At 46.1% G+C, this 24791-nt stretch overlaps 4 non-coding genes and 1 pseudogene across 4 annotated transcripts; all 5 read right to left on the bottom strand.

Moving 5' to 3' along the window:
- Positions 1 to 2128: 2128 nt before the first annotated feature.
- On the bottom strand, positions 2129 to 2298 carry LOC124704852 (annotated as a pseudogene).
- A 109-nt stretch (positions 2299 to 2407) lies between these two features.
- On the bottom strand, positions 2408 to 2515 carry LOC124704856. The gene has a single exon (XR_007003728.1). It is a non-coding gene; the product is annotated as a small nucleolar RNA Z118/Z121/Z120 (small nucleolar RNA).
- A 2429-nt stretch (positions 2516 to 4944) lies between these two features.
- On the bottom strand, positions 4945 to 5037 carry LOC124704946. The gene has a single exon (XR_007003806.1). It is a non-coding gene; the product is annotated as a small nucleolar RNA snR60/Z15/Z230/Z193/J17 (small nucleolar RNA).
- A 142-nt stretch (positions 5038 to 5179) lies between these two features.
- On the bottom strand, positions 5180 to 5292 carry LOC124704851. Its single transcript, XR_007003725.1, has one exon. It is a non-coding gene; the product is annotated as a small nucleolar RNA Z118/Z121/Z120 (small nucleolar RNA).
- Positions 5293 to 18830: 13538 nt separating this feature from the next.
- LOC124704853 lies at positions 18831 to 18939 on the bottom strand. Its single transcript, XR_007003726.1, has one exon. It is a non-coding gene; the product is annotated as a small nucleolar RNA Z118/Z121/Z120 (small nucleolar RNA).
- Positions 18940 to 24791: the final 5852 nt, after the last annotated feature.

Raw genomic sequence — 24791 nt, forward strand, 5'->3', positions numbered from 1 at the left:
ATTAGAGTTGTTAGCATAAAATCACCATATTTAAGTTAAATTTGTGCTTTGATACCATCTTTTGTTTTCGCGGAAAAAAAAACTACTACATTTTGTTGAAGTTCCGCAAATAAACACTGAACTCGTGAGGGGAGGGGGTAGGCGTTGGATCATTCACAAACAAAGCCTTAAGTTAGAAATATCACTCACTTTCCAGCCAGCCAACTGAGGAGGATTGTGAATCTGACTAATCAATCCCTTCTAAGACCGCAGCAAACACGAAACACCAATTGCTTTAATCGGATCTCTTTTTCGCAAAAAAAAATTATTTTATTCTCGCTTCATCCATCAATGTTTCTCTTCGATACTTACCATTACAAAAAAAATTAAGTACTCCCCCCCTTTTTGTTTTATAGAAAGACCGATGCCCTTTTTAGAATCAGAAATTACTATGGATCGACAATAAGAAAAATAAAAAGATATTTAAGTTAAATTTGTGCTTTGATACCATCTTTTATTTTTGCGGCAAAAAAAAACTACTACATTCTGTTGAAGTTCTGCAAATAAACACTAAACTCGTGAGAGGAGGGGGGTAGGCGTTGGATCATTCACCAACAAAGCCTTAAGTTAGAAATATCACTCACTTTCCAGCCAGCCAACTGAGGAAGATTGTGAATCTGACTAATCAATCCCTTCTAAGACTGCAGCAAACACGAAACACCAATTGCTTTAATCGGATCTCTTTTTTGCAATTTTTTATTTTATTCTCGCTTCATCCATGAATCTTTCTCTTCGATACTTACCATTACAAAAAAGAAAGTATTGGCCCCCTTTTTGTTTTATAGAAAGACCGATGCCCTTTTTAGAATCAGAAATTACTATGGATCGACAATAAGAAAAACAAACAGATTAAAAAATATAAGAATTACAAATATAGAATAAATAACTAAATAATTACAATTCTTGGTTGACAACGAATTGATGCTATTTCTGATCAATGGAACCCACCTGTCAGGGCCAGTTTGCTGAAGGGCACTGGGATCCACCTGTCAGCTCACATTTTCACTAGGCTACCTTGCACCGTGGCAGAAAGATGCCAGTGACCATGCAGCGGAGCATGGGAGCACGCGGATATAGGCGAGCGCGGAACCTCGCGTCGAACAGTCTGCGCACGGGCCCTATGGTCATCGATCGTGATCCCAATGACCCCCCCCCCCCGAGCGGAGGCAGACGAAGGTCGGGAGCTATGGGACGCAGAGGAGGACGGGAGGAGGTCCTTCCGAACTGGGAACTCTCCCTCGAGCTTCATCAGAAGTCGGCGAGGGCAGGGGAGACGCATAGATGACATAAAACATCGTACATCGACAACAAGTAGTAGCTGGAGCTTGACAAGATGTGGTATGGCCATCGACCCACTCCACTCTAGCTCGATTCTTTTGTCGGGGAGAAAGATGATGGTACGGCGGAGGTTCTAGGTCAGCTAGGCGAACGTAGGAGAGCGTGTGGAGGCGGCGCGAGGGAGCGACAATGTTGACAGAGGTCGGAGATGAGGAAGATCTTGATGATCTGCTCGTGGTAGGCGAGGTGGTGGAGCATGTTGCTAGTTTTTGTTTGCCTCCGTAGGCGAGGTGGTTGCCAGAATTCTGCATTTCCAACTGTCAACGGGGGCCGCGGATTGGGGATGAAAAAGGTTTGGTGGCTGCCAGTTCCCCCTACCTACATCTAACACCTAACACCTTGTTTTTTTGGGTTTTCTTTTTTTGAATGTGAGCTGACAAGTGGGTCCTCGTCCACGTCAACAAATTATTCCTGGCAGGTGGGTCCCACCATTCATAAATATCATCAATTCGTTGCCAATCCATGTTTAGTGCTTTTTGCAAAAACTTCAACAAAACTATGGTGGATCTTTTTTTTCAACAAAACATAAAAAGGTACCAAAGTAGGAATTTGGCTAGAATTATGGTGATTTTATGCAAACAACTCTCAGAATTGTGCACTTGGGATCATCATTTGACCTAGACAAACCTATCGCGCTTGAGAAAACGACCCCGTGAAGGCATCAAATTTATCATTGTTTCAAATAGGACAAAATGTTTATAAATAGCAGGAGTATGCCAAGGAAACCACAAGTTATTCATTAGATTGTACCTGTTTGCTTAAAATATATGATCAGTTTAGGTTGTGTAATCAATGAAGGAGCATCTTTTCAGAGCTACTTTGGTACCTTTTTTTTATGTTAGATTCAACACACTTAACCTGGTAATCAATGAAGGATCACCTTCTCAGATAGCGTCCTTGTTAGATTCATCACAGCAAATAGGTAGGTGTGCTCATTATTTCAAGATAGATGACATGAACAAGAAGATATATCAGTCTACTCTAAAAGCACCAACGACTTGGGAATTGCTTTTGATTTTAAAGTTGCATGTGTTGCTTAGAATATATGATCAGTTTAGGTTTATTAATTAATTAATGAGGCCTTTTTTCAAGAGCTAACTTACTCAGATACTGTCAGCCTGAATCATCGGAGCAATCAAACAAGGGAAAAAGGAAAAGTTAAGTAACCCATAAACAAATTAAGTACATGGCCTAGATTTTAATGATGAAGAACACACAACACGGAAATAGAATATCGTTGGAAAATGACTAACTAGGATATATTCTAGTCCAAAAGGACAAACAGCTTGTAGATTGTTGCTGTCAAAATATGATTTGTGCATGTTTACTCAAAGTATATGATCAAAATATGAACGGTGCCTTTTTCAATAGCCAACTTGCTCACATATCGTCCTTGTGATTCATCATAGCAAAAAGAACCTAAATAATAGTCATAGTTAGGGTTTGATTAATAGAACATAGAAATAAAAAAGTTGCAGGATTAGAATGTCATGTTCAGTTGAATCTTATAGGGTTCAGAACCTACATGAAATTTCTTCAAGGAGAATTTGACTCATCGGAAAAGCGAAGGAATTGTAATATGGGGCTTGAGTGGATGGAAATTTTCCTACAAAATATCGTGCAGTACAATCCCATAGCTAAAAATCCCATGCATTCCTAAGGATTCCAATACTACGAATCAAACAGTGCACATACAAAAAGTTCTTAAGGATTAAAATCTAACAAAATTCATATATCATTCATTTGAATCAAATTCAAACGAGCTGTAAGCATGTTCTGAACACTTAGGAGAATATAACCGATGAATACATTTTAGCAAATAGTTTGCACCGTTGTGAGGCAACCTACTTAAGGATAAAGTTTTAGTCGCCAAGGCACAAATAGCTTCTACATTGCAACCCGATTAATATTAATTAAATCAAAAAATCACATCGAACAGAATAATACAATCCGTAGAATACTAATAAATAATACTTAATGAGCACAACTTGGAGGATGGTTTCCACATTTCAAAAGATTAGGCACAAAAAAATCAATGGGTTAGCTCGGATATTAGTCTCGAATTGGGTAATACACACGCGAAGGTTATAATCATTGATCAAATACCGTCCTTGCATAATCATCACAGCAAACCGCATACCATCGACTAAACAGAGCATCTACAACACGACAATACAGAACGGTCGATCCTCCATACGAACTCCATCCCATTGCATAAGAAAATAATGTACATTATTAGGGGCTTCATAGACTAAACATGGACTCTACAGCTCATGCATTCGAAGATGATGCTATTCTCTATGAATTGCATCCACCTCGACACGGTAGCGGCGTACTCACTCTTCCTACTGTACGACCGATTCCTAGCAAGCAAAGCACGCTACATCTTCCGAGACCTCCCATCCCTAAATTCACATCCATTGCGGGAAAATCTGATGAAACAAGTTTGGGTAACACAATAATCTAACCGGATAAGCAAGCATAACAATGTCACTAGCACACAATACGATACCATCGGAGTGGAAACCACTCATGCCTTGCAGGTGTCCAATCGAATCTTAGGAGGTTTGAGCTAGGCGCGGGTAGAGCTGAATAGTTCGTAGAAGATGGGGGAGGTGGATGAGCAGTAGTAGAGGCAGTGGTGACGGATTTTATACTACTCCGTAAGTAGTTGTTAGCAAAAAAAATTGAGATGTAGTTGCAAGCAATATTGATGTGGCTTTAAGATCCCACCGGCTCTTCACCGTGGCGTGTGCGTCCTAGAGGAGTGTGAATACAACCAAAGTTTAATTCACCTTAAACCTAAACTATACGTCCGAGTCATAGGGGACGCCGACGATGGTGGTGTCCTTTACCGACGTGCGCATGTCAGCCATTTATCCTGGCCAGTCGTCATGCTAGCACTAGTAGAAAATAGCTCATAGACGTAAAAAATAGTAACAACACAACTTAAAAATGTCATGCCGCCGGTATTTGGCCAAAATAGCGGTGGTGGCATACCTGCGTATTGCACTCTTGACGACGTGTGTCATAACTATAACGCCGCCAATGTGGTTGACTATCCAAAATCTGCGTCTTCCTATGTCGCCTAGCGAGGCAATCTCTACCACCGGCGGACGTGCTCCACCATTGGAACATGGCAGTACGGCACATCAGAGCGCATGCGCCATTGTGGGCAGCCACTCATGGGTGCACTCGTTGTTGGAGTGCAACATGGCACACAGCGTATGAGCATTAGCACCAGAGGATATCACAGAGCTCATCAACAATATTCAGGAGCCACACACAATGATCCTGCATCTCTTCAGCGGGAAGTCATGTTTCATCAGAAGGCCTTTTGAAGAGGACACACTAGAAACCCATCCACCCGACGGCCACGAGCTCGCACAAACAAGCATTCATCACATCAAACAAAAATTGGAAATCAAATCCAGAAGACCAGAAACACAGAGGGCACTATTTGTTAACTCCTAAATTGATAATGCCCAAAAAAAGATGACGGTGAAGCGGAACAAATCAAAGGATACACAAAAAATGTTTATTTCTCCAGAAAAGATTTGTGGTAATAATGACAGTCAGATAGAAGGGAAACACCATTTTGTTCAACTAATCATGATTTGATCAACTGAACTATGTATTTGTGATCAACATTCGACCTAGACAAACCGATTGCTTCATAGAAAAATGAATTAGTTTGGGCAACGAATTTATAATTATTTTAAGTTGGGCATGTTCAAGAAATAGCAGAAGCACAGCAGCAGCCTCACAAGCATATTGGTAGTTGTTCATTAGAGAATGCACAAGTTTGCTCAGAATTAATATATGATCAGTTAAGGATCTATAATCAACGAAGGATCACCTTTTCAAGAGTTACCTTACTCAGATACCGTTCTTGTAGATTCATCACAACAAATCGTTAGTTGTGCTCGTTATTGAAAGATAAATAACATGGCAAAAAAGATGGACACGAACAACTAGTGAATTTCTTTTATTTCAGAAATGCATGTGTCCCCTACACTACAGGAATGGCGCAAGGCGCCGACGCCATGCTGATACGCCGACGGCCAAAAGTTGGGCGCATCGACGTATGGCCCGGTCAGGCCAGCCCACCAATAGAGCCGTCGGCGTAGCGGCGCCCTTAGCGTAGGCAACGCTACACCGACGGCTACCCTCGGCGTACTCCGCTCCAAAGCCAGGCCATGACGGCATTGTCACGACGTTAAAGCTACGCCGAGAACTGCCCTCGGCATAGACTCCTCCCCTTGATGGCAAACGCTGCCGCCGGTCAGCCTTCCGCCAACGGGTCGCTTCCAGGTGGGTTCGAGGCACGCGCGGCCGGAGGTGCGCTGTCCACGTAGCGTCTGGCCCGACGGATCGGTTTCCTAAATTTGGGGCCCATCCGGAGCGGACTGGTCGGTCCGTTTGCGCCACCTCGCTGGAGAGTAATCGAATAAATTGACGAGGTATTGGCATTTTACTGGCACCTATCTCCATAGCTGCTCTAGCTATAATTTCGGATAATTCCCCCATTTTATAAACTAGTTGAATGCCCGTGCGTTGCCACGGCTATTTTTATTTTCACCATTGCAACGATCTTAAGTAAAACAATCTATACTGCCATACTTTGAAAGTGTCTTCCTAATCAGTCGAGGGGGTATGTCTAAAGGTACCATTATTCACCCTGTAGATGTCACCCCTTTTCTAGATCAATGTTTGATGTGTTTATGCAAGGAGATGCACGTTGCCTTTGTTCGCTCAACAAGAATTAGCATATTCCCATCACGATATACATAGAGTTATTATTGAAGCTCAAACAATATATATAGTACTGGAATCATCTCTCAAACATTGAGATCAAAAAAGAAAATTTGAATAAACAAAGAGATAAAAATCATGTATATCATCTCACATATGAAAATTTAGTGTTTTACATAGCTCCACCTGTCTATGTGGCTTTTTATACTTACAAACTAACAAAATGAACAAGGAGTGCACAATAGAACCATCAGGTTTCCCTCAATTCTTTAACCGACAATTGTTTTTGGATCTCCTCCTTCATCGATATAACCATGTGGCCAAACTAACCACATGAGACTATCTAAAGTTGTGTGCAAAAACTCAAGACACAGCACGATAGAAAGAAATAATTTGGTCAATGTAGTGAAGCAGCCATGCATGAGGGGAGGAAGGAGAAATTGCTCAGAAATTTCCAAGGCACTTCACCTGAACAGTTCACTCATATGACAACTTCACAGGGAACAAAACTCAGTATGCTAGGTCATATAGAAACTTTGGATCATCAAACTCTTACCAAATATTACTTGCGGTGATGCCAAGATCAGCTTGACAAAGCTGACATAAAGTTAAAATACGGTCACCCAGTGCCAACACAATATCACCAGCTTGTCACTCATATCTCTGCACCAAAAGTGATAGTATACAGAGAAGAAGCTGCCTACTTGCATATCACAATGCACACCGTCTTCCACAATAATATCATGATACACAAATCTATGACCAATGTAATGGAATAAAATATGTGATCAAGAACTACATGTAAAGGTGCTACGCTAGAATGTAACATATAAAAAAAATCACCAAAAGTTCTGATGATATCTAAAACTTAATAGTTGCAGTCAAAACCGAAACTCTCCTTTAACTATTTCATCAAGCAGCTTCTGTGCATCAACTCATGAAAGAGAAAAAGGCATGTTGGACTTCCTGTAGCATAATAAAATAACAATCTAAATATTGAGCAGAAAATTTTGACTTAACAATCTTAAAAGATGAAATGCAAAGACTTTCACCAAGAAAATGCATAAGATCCGAACTACATATTATTTTGCATTCAGCGACGGAACAAAGAATTTACCATGAGGGATTAAAACGACCATCCATGAAGGATACCACAAAGTTCAACCAAGAAATCATGAGCAGAGCCTTTCATGACTTGCATGCAAAATCCAGCAGTTTACTTGCAACTTCTCAGGTTGAAAACAAATTCAGTTAATCACAGATCCACTTCTTACGAATCCACCAACCCACCATATAAATTCATCAGGCATATTAAAAATACGAATGAAGAAAATCAATGCGATTATCACTTGCTCCTTCAACTTATTACCAAGACAAGAACTCTGACATCTGAAACGATAAGGGGGAAGATGGACACATTCTGAGAAACAACTCCTCTGCAAAATATAGAACCCAGTGAAAATACGGAACCCAATGCAAATATGGAATCCAGTGCAAATATAATAACTGCAGAAGAAAAATGGACGACATTATTCATACAATAGCCAGAAAAGTAAGTTCTCCTGCCAGTTATTTAAAAAAGAAAGAGTAACTTATTCATAAACTTCTTTTATGACTTAGGTTATTCCTAATAGCTCTTATATGCTTGAACAGAGGAGTACAAAACAATGTCTGTCAATAGGTTGAATCCGGAGAGAATCATGCAAATACAAGAAGTGCAAATATGGAAGAATTTTTTTACACCAACCGTACCCACTGTTTCCACAACTTCCGTGAGACTTCTTTGTAGAAACAATCCCGTATATCTACAATTATTAGGGTTTATTTTTATGACTAAAAGCATCAAACATACTATTTTGCTAAGATGAGGAATCACGAAATAATGTTCAATATCATATCACGCAAATTGCTGCACCTTTTTACTAAACCAGTGTGTTAATGTCATCTTGCTAATACATATGCGGCAGCCTGAGATCAAACAAAAGTACATTTAGTTATTCAACCAAGCTTGGTGAATTACTTTGCAGTCCGCCAATCTTGATTTTTGAAGGCAAGTCCGTTAGGTACGTAAACTGCACTGCACATAGTCTCAATACCAAACTAAGCAAATCTCGGGTTTATGTTGTACTGGACATTCAGCAAAGAAATTTTAAAAAATGAATAAATTTACAAAAGAATATACTCGTTAAATGAGGTACTGGACATTCAGATGAGATCATGTAATTACCTCTTTCCTCGTAGAACTTGGCATTTTAACATACCCGGATTTCACCATTGAACTTTGTATAGCGGGCCTTCAGTCTATGTAACTGATTAAAATTTTGTTTCACTGCGTACAGTTACACTATTTGTGTAGCTAGGTAAGGGATCAATTTTCTCTAAGGACCCATGGATCAAAAAGTGAGGCAAATATAGATGCAGCTTGTAGCCGGCTTTAACAAATAAAACTGAACTTATGCTTGGATGAAGGACAGTCAAAATGAAAAGTAGAGAGAAGGAAACCATGAGGCAGCTGAGCCATTTCCATCTATATCTCGCTGCTCTGTCACAAAATATCCAGCTGGTGCCTCCTGTATATTAAGCATGACAAACGAACATATATTAGTGCATTTACTTTATTGGTTACATCAGCGTTAGACAAATTCAGTATAAGATGATGCACAAAGCTAAGTCAGATCTACCCTGTTCAAAGGCTAGAAACATGCATATGAGCCTTACAAAGTAAGGAACTAAAGATGGCAACATACAAGAACAGAGCACCACATCTCCAGTACTACTGCTATCTAATTAGGGGACTAACGACACATTGCAGTCAATTGATCTACATATGTCACTTTCTTTTGAGATCCCCAAACCACAGAAGGACCAGCAAATTGCACGAGACACGGCAGGCACCTCTACGTCAGCAACCAAATGACAAAATCCACTACATCCAGGTGTGCTGCTGCTCAGCAAATCCTCCAGATCAGCAACCAAATGACAAAATCCACTACACACTGTCACTGGATCACTGCACCCTCTCGCCTCCTCTCATCTCAATTGGCGCTCGTCTACACCTCGACGTCCTGCCGATGCAGCCCCTCCCAAACTGAGATAGGAAACTCAGGTTGGTAGAGTTCTGGGAGGGCAGGGGCGAGCATCAGAACAGAACAGTAGAGTCGAATAGATCTTCGAGGTTCGGCCCCAACAAGTTCATCAACAGGAGGCTGTAATCATCCTCTATGCTAAAACACATGACATTTGGAATCTCAGCTATGGTAACAAAGGAGAACTAATGCTCGAAAATGAGAACAACGAGATTAATTGGATATGATAAGAGTGGAAAAATTGTATGATTACTTTCCCCTCAGAGCTTCCTGACTCGTAGATCAGCTGAGGGAACCTTGCATTCAGAGATACCTATTAAGAAGTGTGAAGCAATCGATAAGAACCTTTATCACAAATTCACAAGGCGCATTGAGGTGTGAGGCGGAAAGTGATGGATGGAGGAACTCACAAGCTTGATGGCGACCTCCTCTTTGTTCTGGACGTTGGTGCCTGTAGACGCACAGAAATACAACAGCAGTTGATCGGTTTAGCTAACTGCGGGTGCAAAGAAACAAAACACCAATCAGATGGTCGCTGGGACGAACCATGGTAGATCTCCCCGAAGGAGCCATGGCCGACGGGACAGCCAACACGGAAATCTCCGCCGTCCCTGGGCCGCCATAGCCTCCCATGTCTCCACCTCTGCCAAATCACCGCCGTGGTGGCCTCCTCGCATCTCCACCTCTACCGCCCGTAGCAAATCGCAGACGCGACAGTCTCCCTTGTCTCCACCGCAAGCGCCCGCAACCACCAATCTTCGGCGTCATGTCCTCCCCGTTCCCCAGCCTCGATTAAGTGCCACCTGGTGTCTCGTCCGCGCTGCTCCGGCGGTCCAGGTGCCTACAACCAGTATGTCGTGTCGGCAGATGTCGCCGCGCCTGCGTCTACGGATACGCCTGGACTTACATGGCCTGCTGCAGAATGGTTGGAACTCAGACGGCTATGAAGTTGGGAGCCGCATGTTGCGGTACGGGAGAAGCGCGGGCGCCGGGAGCTGTGGAGGCGACGTTAGATTCCCCGGGGGATTGGGGCGGCGCACGAACTGAGATCGTGCGTGGAAGTTTTTTCTTAGAGAAAACGTGTCAGCCAGTTTGTTTTCTTTTGCGAGGATGAGATTGCGCGAAGACGGGACATTTCGATGGGCCAGGCCCATCCGCGTATAGGCGGGGAAGGGATGCGGAGACAGAGACGACGTACCATGGGACACCACCTCTAGCCATTTAATATAGTAGAGATTATACGATCTGATTTAATAATGGCTACCCAATATTCGGGACCCCTTTCCTAAGCCCATACGTGTTTCGGTGGATCTTAGTGTTAACCCTAACCCTAACCATAACCTTAAACCGTGGGCGGGCGGTTTATCTGTTCGCGCGGACCGAAACGGACAGCCTAGAACCGTTTAGGTCGGCCCACTGGAGATGCCCTAACATGTCAGCTCACCTAAGTCTGTCCGGATGAAGCTTGGTATTGCCACGGTCCTAAAATAAAAGGCACATTTTTTTCACCAGGTTTTTGATTCATAACTTTAATCACTAATATATATACATAACCATATAGTTTCAGAAAGTATAAAAAAATGCCGTTGCTTTCGTCCTACATATCTCATTCATTTGATAGATATTTATATAACCAATATCCTTGTTGGGCACGCATAGTGTCAAACTACCAGAAACAATTGTACACTGTCTGCAGCTCAATCAAATAATTTCTGCGAGGGCACAATTGGAACAATTAAACAGACATGTTTGCCATGAACGTTTCTGAAACCGAACAAATGATGAAGAATTTGGGATCAACACAACACATGTTATCTGCATGTCAATAACTGGATAAACTTACGTGGTGCAAAAATTGAAAATTCTGATATGGTAGAAAATGGATTGTTTCTTAGTAAGAAAAAGCTGGCGCTGAAAAGTGGTTAAAATGATCCAACTGAAATTTTTGCATGTCCTCTATTTCAAAACTTGCAGAAAATGCACTAGCATAAGGGTTGTACTGTGCTGAATATTGACGTCGTTGCATTCGGAGCAAAAACAGATATCGCACATCAGGAATACACAAACTGAACCTTTCGTTTGTTACAGTTAAAAGTAGATATACAGCTATCTAAAAAAAATCGATACACAGCCAAGAAAACCGTGCACAGTTATACACCATGGTCCACATGTGCAGCAAGCACACCCCAGGTAGACAAACATGTCAATTACACTGTCATCCTCCAGATGGCGATGACCCTGCATCTCTCCAGTGGGAAGTCATGCTCCATCAGCCGCCGTGCTCAACCCTCTGCCGAGCATCACTCATTGGTCTCGTTAACCCACATCATCAGCTTCGTGCCGAGGGACTAGTCAAGCATGTAGAGTGTCCCGTGGTCCCGGACAACTGTCGGGCCAAACCAGAATAGGGCAATCTCGTCTGTTCAGATCATTGTGAAGCGACCTACTGAAGGATACGTTTTTATTCAAAAAGAAAAAACACTTGCAGTCAGATTAATATTTGTCATTTCAAAAAAATAAGATTTGTGCCTGATCGCTTAGGATATATGATCAGATTATGATGCATAATCAATGCAGAGCCATTTTTAAAGCCACCTTACTTATATACCGTCAATTTGATTTATCACAGCAAACAAAAAAAAAAAATTGTGGCATACCAATAAATAATCGATGTAAGACAGCTTGGCAAATGGTCTGCACATTCCAAAAGATTAGGCATACAGAAAAAGTCAGAACATATGAGTTAGCTCAGATATTAGTCTCAGATTGGGCAATACCCAGGCGAGAGTTTTTTAATATAAATAGTAGGCCTAAGCCCCGCGTTAAATTAATAACGCTGACAATGGCAAATACAAACGTGCTTACACGTAACTTAGAGGCAACCGGCAACACAAGCACATAGAAGATAGACACATGGGCACAGCTTGAGGCACCAATGCCACAACCCAACACTACAGACTAAAAACTATGGGGTACACATCAAAGGAGGAAGCACCTAGCAACACGCCATCGTCCGCTTCAGCCGGAACATCAGAGCCCTTACTCCGTCGTCTTCACCTCCGGAAGGGACCCCATGTCCCTCACCCTGGCTCGAAGAGCGCCGATCCGTCCGGAGGAGAAGGAGTTCACCCTAGAACACCGGGGAGCACCGGAAGCATGCTGCCAGGAAGAACCCATTAAAGACGCTGCAGGAGCTCCACCAACCGATCACCACCACCAAAGCTTTAATCACCATAGCAGGCCACAGTTGTTGGACGAAGACGCGGCAAAGCTGAAACGACTAGAGTCGCCACGGCCACCTCCGACAAATTGCTCAACCACCATCCCTTTAGTCCCCAAAACGGCGCCTCCAGGAAGGTGAACGACATCGCAACGCCGCCGTCATTCGAAAGGGGAACCAGGGATTTCACCCAAGACATGGAGGGGTAGTGAAGGACGATACCTCGACGCGGCCTTCAAGAAGGAGCACGACGCTCACAGCACCGTCACCGTCATGGCCACCACCGCTGGACAAGGGTTTCCCCCGGTACCTGCCCGCACCGAACCAGCCCACCTTGCACCTGGACCGACGGAGACCGCCCAACACCAGATAAGGCAGGGGAGGAGCAAATCGGGCCAGGAGAGGCTTCGAGCTTTAGATCTGGGACCAGGGCCAGCGGCTCAGCCCGGCCCCTAACCTCCGGCCACCACCTCCTTGCCGCCCGCAAGGCCGAGGGAGGGGGAGGGCACGCACCACGGACGCCACCCGCCGCCGAATCGACGCCGTCCACCCCGCCCGGGGTCACCGCCCTGGCGTTCCGAAGCCCTCTGCGCGAGGCAGAGCGGCGAGATCCCCGCGCCACCTTCCTCGGTGCCGCACGGGCTTGCCCGACAGCCCCTCTGGTGGCGGCGAGGCTAGGGGAGGAGGGGGAGGGGGAAGGTGGCGCTACGGTTTTGCCGTCGCCCCCAGCGGAGCGACACGGGAGGCGGGGGGGGGTTCAAATCAGGTCGGTCGATACGTACGACCCACATCCAGGTGAATGAGAAAATAAGAGCATGTCTAACAGGCCCCTTATAATTAACCCGCCCACCCCGTAAAATTCCGGCGAGATACGGGGCAGGCGCGGTTTGGGCCGTCTAGCAGGCCCCGTATTCGGGCCGCCCCGTTTCGGCGGAATACGGGGCCCACGAAATCGGCCCCGCCGCCCCCTACTTATACTGGGCGCAGGTGCGAGTGAGGGGTTAACCCCTCACTCGCAACCCTAGCTCCGCCGTGCGCCGCCGCCTCCTCCATCCTGCTCCGGCGAGAAATTCCTCACTCCCCCGTGATGCGCGTGATTGACGTATTGTCTTTTCGTTCGACACGCGTCCGTTGGGAACCCCAAGAGGAAGGTGTGATGCGCACAGCGGCAAGTTTCCCTCAGTAAGAAACCAAGGTTTAATCGGACCAGTAGGGAGTCAAGAAGCACGTTGAAGGTTGATGGCGGCGGGATGTAGTGCGGCGCAACACCGGAGATTCCGGCGCCAACGTGGAACCTGCACAACACAACCAAAGTACTTTGCCCCAACGAAACAAGTGAGGTTGTCAATCTCACCGGCTTGCTGTAACAAAGGATTAACCGTATTGTGTGGAAGATGATTGTTTGCGAGAGAAAACGAGTAAAACAAGTATTGCAAGCAGATTTGTATTTCAGTATTAAAGAATGGACCGGGGTCCACAGTTCACTAGAGGTGTCTCTCCCATAAGATAAAAGCATGTTGGGTGAACAAATTACAGACGGGCAATTGACAAATAGAGAGGGCATAACAATGCACATACATGACATGATAAGTATAGTGAGATTTAATTGGGCATTACGACAAAGTACATAGACCGCCATCCAACCGCATCTATGCCTAAAAAGTCCACCTTCGAGTTATCGTCCGAACCCCTCCAGTATTAAGTTGCAAAGCAACGTGACAATTGCATTAAGTATGGTGCGTAATGTAATCAATAACTACATCCTCGAACATAGCATCAATGTTTTATCCCTAGTGGCAACAAAGACATCCATAACCTTAGGGGTTGTCTGTCACTCCCCTGCATTCACGGAGACATGAACCCACTATCGAGCATAAATACTCCCTCTTGGAGTTAAAAGTAAAAACTTGGCCAGAGCCTCTACTAGAAACGGAGAGCATGCAAGATCATAAACAACACATAGGTAATAACTTGATAATTAACATGACATAGTATTCTCTATCCATCGGATCCCGACAAACACAACATATAGAATTACAGATAGATGATCTTGATCATGTTAGGCAGCTCACAAGATCCAACAATGAAGCACAATGAGGAGAAGACAACCATCTAGCTACTGCTATGGACCCATAGTCCAGGGGTGAACTACTCACTCATCACTCCGGAGGCGACCATGGCGGTGTAGAGTCCTCCGGGAGATGATTCCCCTCTCCGGCAGGGTGCCGGAGACGATCTCCTGGATCCCCCGAGATGGGATCGGCGGCGGCGGCGTCTCTGGAAGGTTTTCCGTATCGTGGCTCTCGGTACTGGGGGTTTCGTCACGGAGACTTTTTATAGGCGGAAGGGCAGGTCAAGAGGCGGCACGGGGGCCCCACACCACAGGGCCGCGCGGCCAAGGGGGCCGCGCCGCCCTATAGTGTGGCCCCTCCGTGGCCCCTCTTCGTCTCTCCTTCGGACTTCCGGAAGCTTCGTGAGAAAATAGGCCCCCGGGCTTTGATTTCGTCCAATTCCGAGAATATTTCGTTACTAGGATTTCTGAAACCAAAAACAGCAGAAAACAAAGAATCGGCACTTCGGCATCTTGTTAATAGGTTAGTTCCAGAAAATGCACGAATATGACATAAAGTGTGCATAAAACATGTAGGTATCATCAATAATATGGCATAGAACATAAGAAATTATCGATACGTCGGAGACGTATCACCCCGCGCCGCATTCCACCCCATCTCCGGCATGGACTCCCGCGATCCCGCTCGCCGGACAACGTGGAGGATGCCTGGCGGCTTCAATGCAAAAGATCCGCCGCCAGGAGCCGCCGCGCGGCCTGCAAGTACGACGGCGGCGCGTTCGTCCCACTGAAGCTCCTTGACTTCACGCGGGGCGGCCGCTGGTACCACGAGGACCCGCCGCTCAAACCGATGAGCGGCCCCAAGTTCGAGGAGTGGCGCGCCGAGTGGGAGTGCCGCCGCCGGGTGAACGAGGCATGGAGGGCGACCATCGGGAACACCAGCGGCGGAGGTGCTCCGCTCGCCGGCGAGGAGGAGGAGGAAGACGAGGACCAGGACCCCGCCTTCTTGAAGGCGATTGAAGAGTCCCTCAAGGACGCCGACGAGAGGAAGAGGGCGGAGGAGGAAGATAGGGCGGCGGCCATCGCCGCCGTGAAGGAGGCGGAGGCGCGGGAGGCGGAGGCGGAGGCCGACGGGTACATCATCGACCTCTCCGACTAGAAGTCGCGATCCATGATCGCGCATTTTGTATGTAGGTACATCGATACCTATGTATGATCGACAAACTATGAATGAACAAGTTTCCCGGGGTTTTAAATTTACAAATATACGGGGTCAAATACGGGGTCTGCTAGACGGAGCGTCGCGCATTTTTTTATAGGGGCCGAAAAAGCGGCGAAATACGGGGCAGAAAAGTAAGGAGCCTGCTAAACATGCTCTAAGGTACGCAGTCAGCATCAGAATCGAGTAAACATCGACGCTACTCGCAGAAAGGTCGCTACTACGAATTGCATCCAGCTACACAAGGTAGCAATGTACCTTTCTGCTACTACGAATTGCATCCAGCTACACAAGGTAGCAATGTACTCCGTGTTCGTGCTGTACGACCGCTTCGTACTAAGCAAAGCACGCTACATCTTCTGAGACCTCCCATCCCTAAATCCGCATCCACCGCAGGCAAATCCGATAAACGAGTTTGGGAAACACATTCTAAACGGACCAACACGTATTACGTGTCACTAATGCGTAATACGGTATACCATGGTAATGGAAACCAGTCGCACCTTCAAGGTGTGTGCCCAACGGATCTGAGGAGTTTTGAGCTTGGAGCGAAAAGAGCCAAAAGGTTTGTAGAAGAGGGGGAGGTGATTTCGCATGGATGGGCCGTGGCCATGTGGAAGAGGCCGTGGCGCCGGATTTTGTACTACTCCCTCCGTTCGTCTTTAATTGACGCGGAGTGGCATGCAAACAGGTATGTAATTAGCTGATGGCTGCGTCAATTAAACGCGGACAGAGGTAGTACCTCGTAAGTAGTTGCCAGGAGAAAAAAAAGTGAGATGTAGTTGCTAGCAATATTGATGTGGTTTTAAGATTCCACCAGCTCTTCATCCTGGTGTGGGCGTCCTATAGAATTGGCATAGAACAATTTAGAGTTTTTCCAGTTGTGTTCCCAAACCGCGTCCTGCAAAAGCGTTGGATTGGAGGGTGCCGCACCATTGTGTCGTGTTTGGGGGAGTCCGTTTACAGCCGTGTTCCCCAAACGCAGCCATCAAACTTTATTTTATTTAAAGTAAATACTTTATTCATGATTTTGAAAATGCTTCGTCGCTTTTACATAAAAAAACATTGAAATGGTTGACAAAGAACATCCAAAAACCTTGGCTACGCGTCAAAAGAGGGCATAAAAACCTAAACTAGAGGTTCTGCTGGCCCTCACCTTCTTCCATGCCATCATCGCTGTCGTCGCCTGAGTCGTAGTGGTAGTGCATGGGGAAAGACTCGTCGTCGAACACCTTGGTTCTTATCTCGTCGTCGCCATCGTAGTGGAAGTTCACCAAGAAGTCGGCCTCCAGATTGTCGGCGCGGGCGAACTTCTCCAACCCGATATGGAGGTAGATCTTCCCTTTCCTATCGAACAAGACCTCCACGGGCCACCAGCGAAAGTCATTGCTTGCTTCCTGCATGTTCACCCCAGCCGGCTTCCGGCCGGCGAGAAATTCCGTGAACTTTTTCGAGAGCTTCTTCTTCCCGAAAGGATCGTTGTTGACGAGGACGGTGAACTCTAAGTACTTTTCATGGAGGCATTCCATCTCATCTTCCTCAGCGACAAAAAGCGTGCAGGAGACAGCGAGTGTGCTGCACGGCTGACCCTGCCCCTGCCACGGCCTTGGCGGACGCGTCCACGACCACGCGCGTCCTCTCAGCGGGCAGTTGAAATTGCCATGGAGTGTGTGTTTAGAAAGTTGGGTGGCGTCGAAGCAACGCTAGATTTGAGTGCGAACGGTGATGAGCGAGCACCCCATTTTATACACCAGAGGCAGGCGAGGGGTAGTGGCTCTTATTAAAACGCTGGCATGCATGACAAGGTGTGATGAGACGTCTCCCTGCGCGTCTAGGGAAACTGCAATGTTATCCACAGAAATTTATTTTCCTTGGCCAGAGGTAGGGAACGGGTGAGCGGAAACTCTGTGTGGATGACACGGCTGGCCCTCCACTCGTCACATCGCTTTTAATTGCGTCTGGTGCCCCCGCACCATCCTCTGTGTAGCGGGGGTGGGCTCAGGGCGCCGGCCACCGTATTGAGCTGCGCCGAACCGAAAAGGGCTTTGGAAAGCGGGGCTGAATGCAGTCAAACGTCCAGCGCACTCTAAATCCCGGTAGGTGACTGTTTAGGGGACGCTACTGGAGTTAGGGGACAATGTTGGTGTGAATGCAACCAAATTTCCATTCACATTAAACCTAAACTACACGGCTGAGTCATATGGGACGACGGCGATGGTGGCGTCCTTTACCTGCGTGCGCATGACCACCGTTTATCCCGTCCATAGGCTGGCACTAGTAGAAAATAGCTTATATATAGGCGTGAAAAAATAGTAGCAGCACAGGTTAAAAATGTCACGCCGCCGATATTTGGCCAAAATATGGGTGGCACTATAGTCGGCGTGCGGCTCAACTATTACGCCGCCAACCATCACGTAATCTGTACCAACGGCGGACGTGCTCCATCATCGAAACTTTGCAGAACAGAGCGCCTGCGCGATTAGTCGTATGGGCATGAGCACCAAATCAACAAATCAAAGGATACACGAAAATTGTTTATTTCTCCAGAGAAGATTTGTGGTGATGACTGTCATATAGAGTTTGTTCAACTAATCACGATTTGATCAGCCGAACTATGCACTTGTGATCAACATTCGACCTATACAAACCGATTTGCCCCGAGAAAAATGAAACAGCTTAGGTAGCAAATTTATAATTATTTCAAATCAATGAGGGAGTACCTTTTCAAAAGCTACCTTACTCAGCATTCTTGCAGATTCATCACAGCAAACCGGTAGTTGTGCTCGTTATTGAAAGATAAATACATGCCAAAAAAGATGGCAGTCTGCTCTAAAAACACGAACAACCAGTGAGTTGCTTTTCATTTTAGAAATGCACGTGTCTGCTAAGAACACATGATCAGATTAGGATGTATAATTCGAAGGAGGCCAAGAGCTACCTTACTCAGATACTACCCTTATGATTCATAGCAGAAAACATGTAAGCAAGGGGAAATTACTGAACCAATGAATTAACTGTCACCAAATATTTCAAGCAGAGCACCATTGTGGAGCACTCACTGAAGGTTAAACTTTAAAGTGGAAAAGCACGGACATGTGATCATGTTTGCTCAGAATAAATGATCAGATTAGGATGCATAATCACCGAAGAAGGCCTTTTTCAAGAGCAACCTTACTCAGATACCGCCCTTGCGATTCATCACAGGCTCACAACAAACGAGCAAGAACAAAACTCATAGCATCTGTTCAGTAGTAGTAAACCAAATAACCAATAAACACTTCAAAAACTCTTAGCAATTCTAGCAGAAATCAAGGGAATTTTCTAATATATTAGTATCGGATCGGGTATAGTCACGCCAAAGGGTAGATCCATCGCTCAGATACCATCCTTCAAAATCATCATTACAAGCCTAAAACTACTAGCTCAGCCGCCACGTTGACTAAACAACGTTAGGCACAACGAAGAATATTGCTATTCCTTACGAATTGCATTGACTTGAACAAGACAGAAGCGTACTTGGATGTCTCCGTGGTCGAACCATTCCCACTAAGCAAAGCACACTACATTGCCCGAGACCTCCCATCCCTAATCCGTGTCCACTGCCGGTGAATCCGTCGAACCGAGTTGGCGTGACATATCCTGAACGGATCGACGAGGTCACGAGCGCGCAATACAGTACCAACCGAGGGAAAATCAGATATGAGAAGACTCCAGCTGTGGAGCGGGCATCGGCGGAGGGGTGACAGGCAGTGGATTTGGTTAGGTCATGGATCAAGATGCAGCGTCGGCGAGGCAATGCCTACTCTCCTCTCAGTCTCCCGGCAAGGAATTCCGAAGTGTTCAGCCTCCTCGCACTTTATATAATAACAGGGCGTTTGGTCTAACGGAATTAAAAACGGGGAATGGGAGTTAAATGAGGTAGGTGACTTGAAATAAAATTAGATGTATGATTCGTGGTTATGGGATTTGATTAGGGATGAGAAAGGAGAGCAAGAAGGGAGCCTAATTCCTCGTAATTTGTCCAAGGAAAGGAAATTCAAGGGGGGAAATGATCTCTGTTCGTTGCGCACTACCTGCATTGAAGTCAGGGAGGGAACCTATGAATCTTCTTATTAATACGCGAGAAAATCACATGCAGATCTTTAGCAAGATCCTTCAGTGATTTATCCGGGCTCCGGCTGTCACATAGCTGCGCTTAGGAAGAAAACAGCAGTAGGCGTCTCCTCCGAGCAACTCTAGGGAACAATGCAAACCGCAAACCTCATATATTTGAGTGTAGGCCGAAAAAATGTGATTTGCGGGTAAAAATCAATCCCGCTTACTAGACCCCCTAAAATAAGACACTAAAAAGGTATACTCTAGAATATTCCAACTGTTTTTTCTCATTTTTCTTCCTCACATGCATGCCGGCCGCCCGCCTCCCGCGCGCGAGCCCGCTGGCCGCCCGCCGCCCACCTCTGCGTGTGAGCCCGTTGGCCACCTCTCCGCGCGTGCAGCACGCCCCGGTGGCACCCCTGCTCTCCGCTCGCCCCGGCGCACCGCCCCTACTTACTGCCTGCTCCGGTGCCGCCCATGCTCGTTGAATTCAATCCAACCGGCGGCCAATTCCAGCAAGAGTGGTTCTATTTTTGGTAATATTCGGTTGGATTATGTGGACGTTCGTTTTTTTGTTAATATTCGGTCGGATTGCGTGGAAGTTCGTCGAAATTTGGCCGGACTCCGGCGAGTTTATTGGGGAAATGTGTTGGCGCGAGTTGTTGCGAGTGTGTTGACCGTATACAGGTTGACTACAAAATCGACTCCGAAACTCCAACTATAGCTATCGCGGGCTTGTATGCAGGTTGGGGCTAAAAAAAATGATTTTGACCGTTTTGAGGTGTCTGATTGTCTGGTCTTGCAAAAGAAACCAAACCCTCAAACTAAATTTACGGGCTGGTAGAGTTGCTCCAAACTAAACCATGTCATCTCCATATGATGACAGGTTGGGTTCCATTTGCTGGACATGACCTGAACGCCCAGGAGTAGATCTTCGAGAGCAGAAATTGATGTAGTTTGCCACAACCATTTGTTGGCAGCATTCTCCATAGATTTTTCTCTACTAATCGTGAGATTCAACATAGATGATTTCGTTATTTTCTTATCCTACTGTAACACAAATTCGAATGTAGTGCTTTTTTGAAAATCGCACCTATCTAGTAATAATCATCAATGTAAAAAAGTAATAAAAAATACAATAGGTATTTGGATCACATAGCGACGACTAATATTAGCACGAGCTCAAGACACGCTGCTGTCCTTGCCCCTCCATCACCAGAGCCAGAGCCAGAGCCAAACAAATCTTATCGTAGTAGATCTTGTTGTAGTAGATATATAGAAAGTCGTCGTGCTAAGGCCTCAAACGACGCAACCATCACCGATGATGTCAAGCATAGAATAGAGGACGTTGACCTAAAACTACACTAACAAACACGAAAAACGACCGACGAATGAAACTCGTACTTATTTCCATGTATTCAACATAGTAATAAACCAAATAAGCGATGAACACTTAGTAATCTGTTAGCAAGTCAAGCAAAATATCAAGGGCGTTTGCTCAGATATTAGTCTCAGATCGGGTATAATCACGCCAAGGGTACACTCATCGTCGTCCTTTACAATCATCACGGCAAAGCCTAAAACAACAAGCTCAGCCAGCACGTCGACTAAACTGAACATCAACGTTAGCCACAAAGAAGAGTATGGCTATTCCGTACGAGTCACATTGACTAGAATAATACAGTAACCTACTAGCACTCCATCACTTGGGAACGATTCCCGCTAAGCAAAGCACACTGCATTGCCCGAGACCTCTCATCCCTAATCCGCTGAACCGAGCTAGTGTGACATATTCTGACCGGATCAACGAGGTCATGAGCACGTAATATAGTACCAAACGAGGGAAAATCAAATCTGAGGAGATTCCAGCTGTGGAGCGGGCATCGGCAGCAGAGTGGTGACATGCGGTGGTGGCGAGGCGAGGCAAGGCCTACTGTGCTCTCAGTCTCAGGGCAAGGAATTTGCAAGTGCTCAGCCTCCTCGCACTTTATATAACAGCGCGTTTTGTTGGAGAGAATTAAAAGTGGGAAATGGGAGTTAATGGGATAGGGCACTTGAAATAAAGTTAGATGTATGGTTCGTGGTTATGGGATTTGATTAAGGATGAGGAAAGGGAACAAGGGAGCCTAATCCCTTATAATTAGTCTGTAAATGGAAATTAAAGGGAAAAATGCTCTCTTTTCTTTGCGCACTTCTGCCATCCCAGCTAGTGAGGGCGACCGCTATGTGCGCAAGAATGTCGGCCCGCGCACGGCAAGGCCATCATGCAGGACATGATCTACGAGGGCGCCGAGAGGAAGAAGGCGACTATACTGAGTACGACGGCTACACCCAAGGCATGGCCGGGGAAATCACCCAGGCCACCGCGCCCACATTGGCCGTGTCACTTGCCGCCACGCTTGCCGATGGCAAGAAGATCAGCTAAAGGACGGCGAGTTACAACGTTGAAGAGGACAAGATGCTATGCTCCACTTGGATTGAGATTTCCCAAGATCCACTTTGCGGTGCCGAGCAAAAGGGTAATGCTTATTGGAACCGTGTGGGCAACTACTTCCATGAGCATCGGTTGGTGTGTGAAAAAACCCTTCTATAGTGAACGCAAAGATCTCTCCCTTTCAAAGAGGTGGATCTTTGTCCATGCCGAGTGTAGACGGTTCCAAGGCTCATACGAGACGGTTACTGGAAGGCAAATAAGCGGTATCTCCTCCGTTGACATGGTAAACCTCTTTCCATCGTCTCAATGTTCGTAGCACATATGAGAGCATATATCATTGTTTTTTTTTGTGTGTGTATAGGTTGTTTATGCTTTGGAGCACCACTAGAGATCCTACGACAGCAAGGGCTTTACAATGAGCCATTGATGGATGTTGCTCAAGGACACCAAGAAGTGGGAAATAAGCTACGCTCTTTGGAAGAAACTTGAGATGGCGAAGAAGAAGGGTAATGGCAATTCATCAACGGACGGTACCATCGACCCTGTATACGATGGCCAAAGCCTAGGCGCCGATGCAACCGAAGAGGCAGGTGGTGCTGGCCGTGCCAAACGGCCACCTGGCCACAAGGCAACCAAGATCGAGATGCACCGTCAAGCTTCCTCAATGACGTTCCAAGAGACCTTGAGGGAGTTGATGGTCAAGAAGGAAGAGGTCATCACCGAGAGGGAAGAGGTTCGGCGCAAAGAGAAGGAGGCAACCGCAAAGAGCTTTATTGATCTTCAAGTGAGAGCTCTTGAGGTGGAAGAGAACCTTGTTGGGAATATGTCCTAGAGGTAATCATGTGTGATGTAATTACCAATGTATTCATAAACTTATTAAGTTGTCCTTGTATGAACAGCTGATATGCATCATTGAATATGTGATTCGATTGTGGAACTGTATATTCATGTTGTTCATACTAGATTGTCCTTAGTCATCGAAATTATGCTGAACACACTACTTAGACTAATGTGTATATCAGCCCATGACTCGTTTCCACTTGTCATGGGTATGGCGATGCTATTCCGACTTACACGGATTCAGCTAAAGAATTTAGCAAGAGTCGGACAGACCCATATTAAGATACAACAAACAAGTCGTAATGTGTATGTCTTAATCAATGTAATGCTTATACCTGAGTTTGTCGCTTGTGTAGGATAACGTAGCATAGAAAACAAAAATTTTCCTACCGCGAACACGCAATCCAAGCCAAGATGCAATCTAGAAGACGGTAGCAACGAGGGGGTATCGAGTCTCACCCTTGAAGAGATTCCAAAGCCTACAAGATGAGGCTCTTGTTGCTGCGGTAGACGTTCACTTGCCGCTTGCAAAGCGCGTAGAAGATCTTGATCACGATCGGTTCCGGCGCCACGAACGGGCGGCACCTCCGTACTCGGTCACACGTTCGGTTGTTGATGAAGACGACGTCCACCTCCCCGTTCCGGCGGGCAGCGGAAGTAGTAGCTCCTCTTGAATCCGACAGCACGACGGCGTGGTGTCGGTGGTGGTGGAGAAGTCCGGCGGAGCTTCGCTAAGCGTGCGGGAAGTGGAGGAGCGAGGCGGCTAGGGTTTGGGGAGAGGGGGGCGCCGGCCACTATAGGGGTGCGGCCACCTTGGTGGTGTTTGAGGTGGCCGGCCCCCTCCCCTTGTCCCTCATTATATAGGTGGAACCCCAAGAGGTGGTGTCCAAGTCTTCGAATAAGACCCGAACCAAATCCTTCCATAGGAGGGGGCAATCCTAGCCCAACTAGGACTCCCACCCAAAGGTGGGATTCCCACCTCCCATGTGGGGGTGGCCGGCCCCTAAGGGGAGTCCACTTGGGACTCCTCCCCCACTAGGGTTGGCCGGCCATGGGGGTGGAGTCCCTTGTGGACTCCACCTTCCTTGGTGGTTTCTTCCGGACTTTTCTAGAACCTTCTAGAACCTTCCATAGAACCTTCCGCGACATTTTATTCACATAAAATGACATCCTATATATGAATCTTATTCTCCGGACCATTCCGGGACTCCTCGTGATGTCCGGGATCACATCCGGGACTCCGAACAAATATTCCAACTTCATTCCATATTCAAGAACTACCATTTCAACATCCAACTTTAAGTGTGTCACCCTACGGTTCGAGAACTATGCGGACATGGTTGAGTACTCACTCCGACCAATAACCAATAGCGGGATCCGGAGATCCATAATGGCTCCCACATATTCAACGATGACTTTAGTGATCGAATGAACCATTCACATACATTACCAATTCCCTTTGTCTCGCGATATTTTACTTGTCCAGAGGTTTGATCTTCGGTATCACTCTATACCTTGTTCAACCTCGTCTCCGACAAGTACTCTTTTACTCGTACCGTGGTATGTGGTCTCTTATGAACTCATTCATATGCTTGCAAGACATTAGACGACATTCCACCGAGAGGGCCCGAGTATATCTATCCAGTCATCGGGATGGACAAATCCCACTATTGATCCATATGCCTCAACTCATA

This window comes from Lolium rigidum, chromosome 3 (assembly GCF_022539505.1).
Source record: "Lolium rigidum isolate FL_2022 chromosome 3, APGP_CSIRO_Lrig_0.1, whole genome shotgun sequence".
In the NCBI taxonomy this organism is placed as follows: domain Eukaryota; kingdom Viridiplantae; phylum Streptophyta; class Magnoliopsida; order Poales; family Poaceae; genus Lolium; species Lolium rigidum.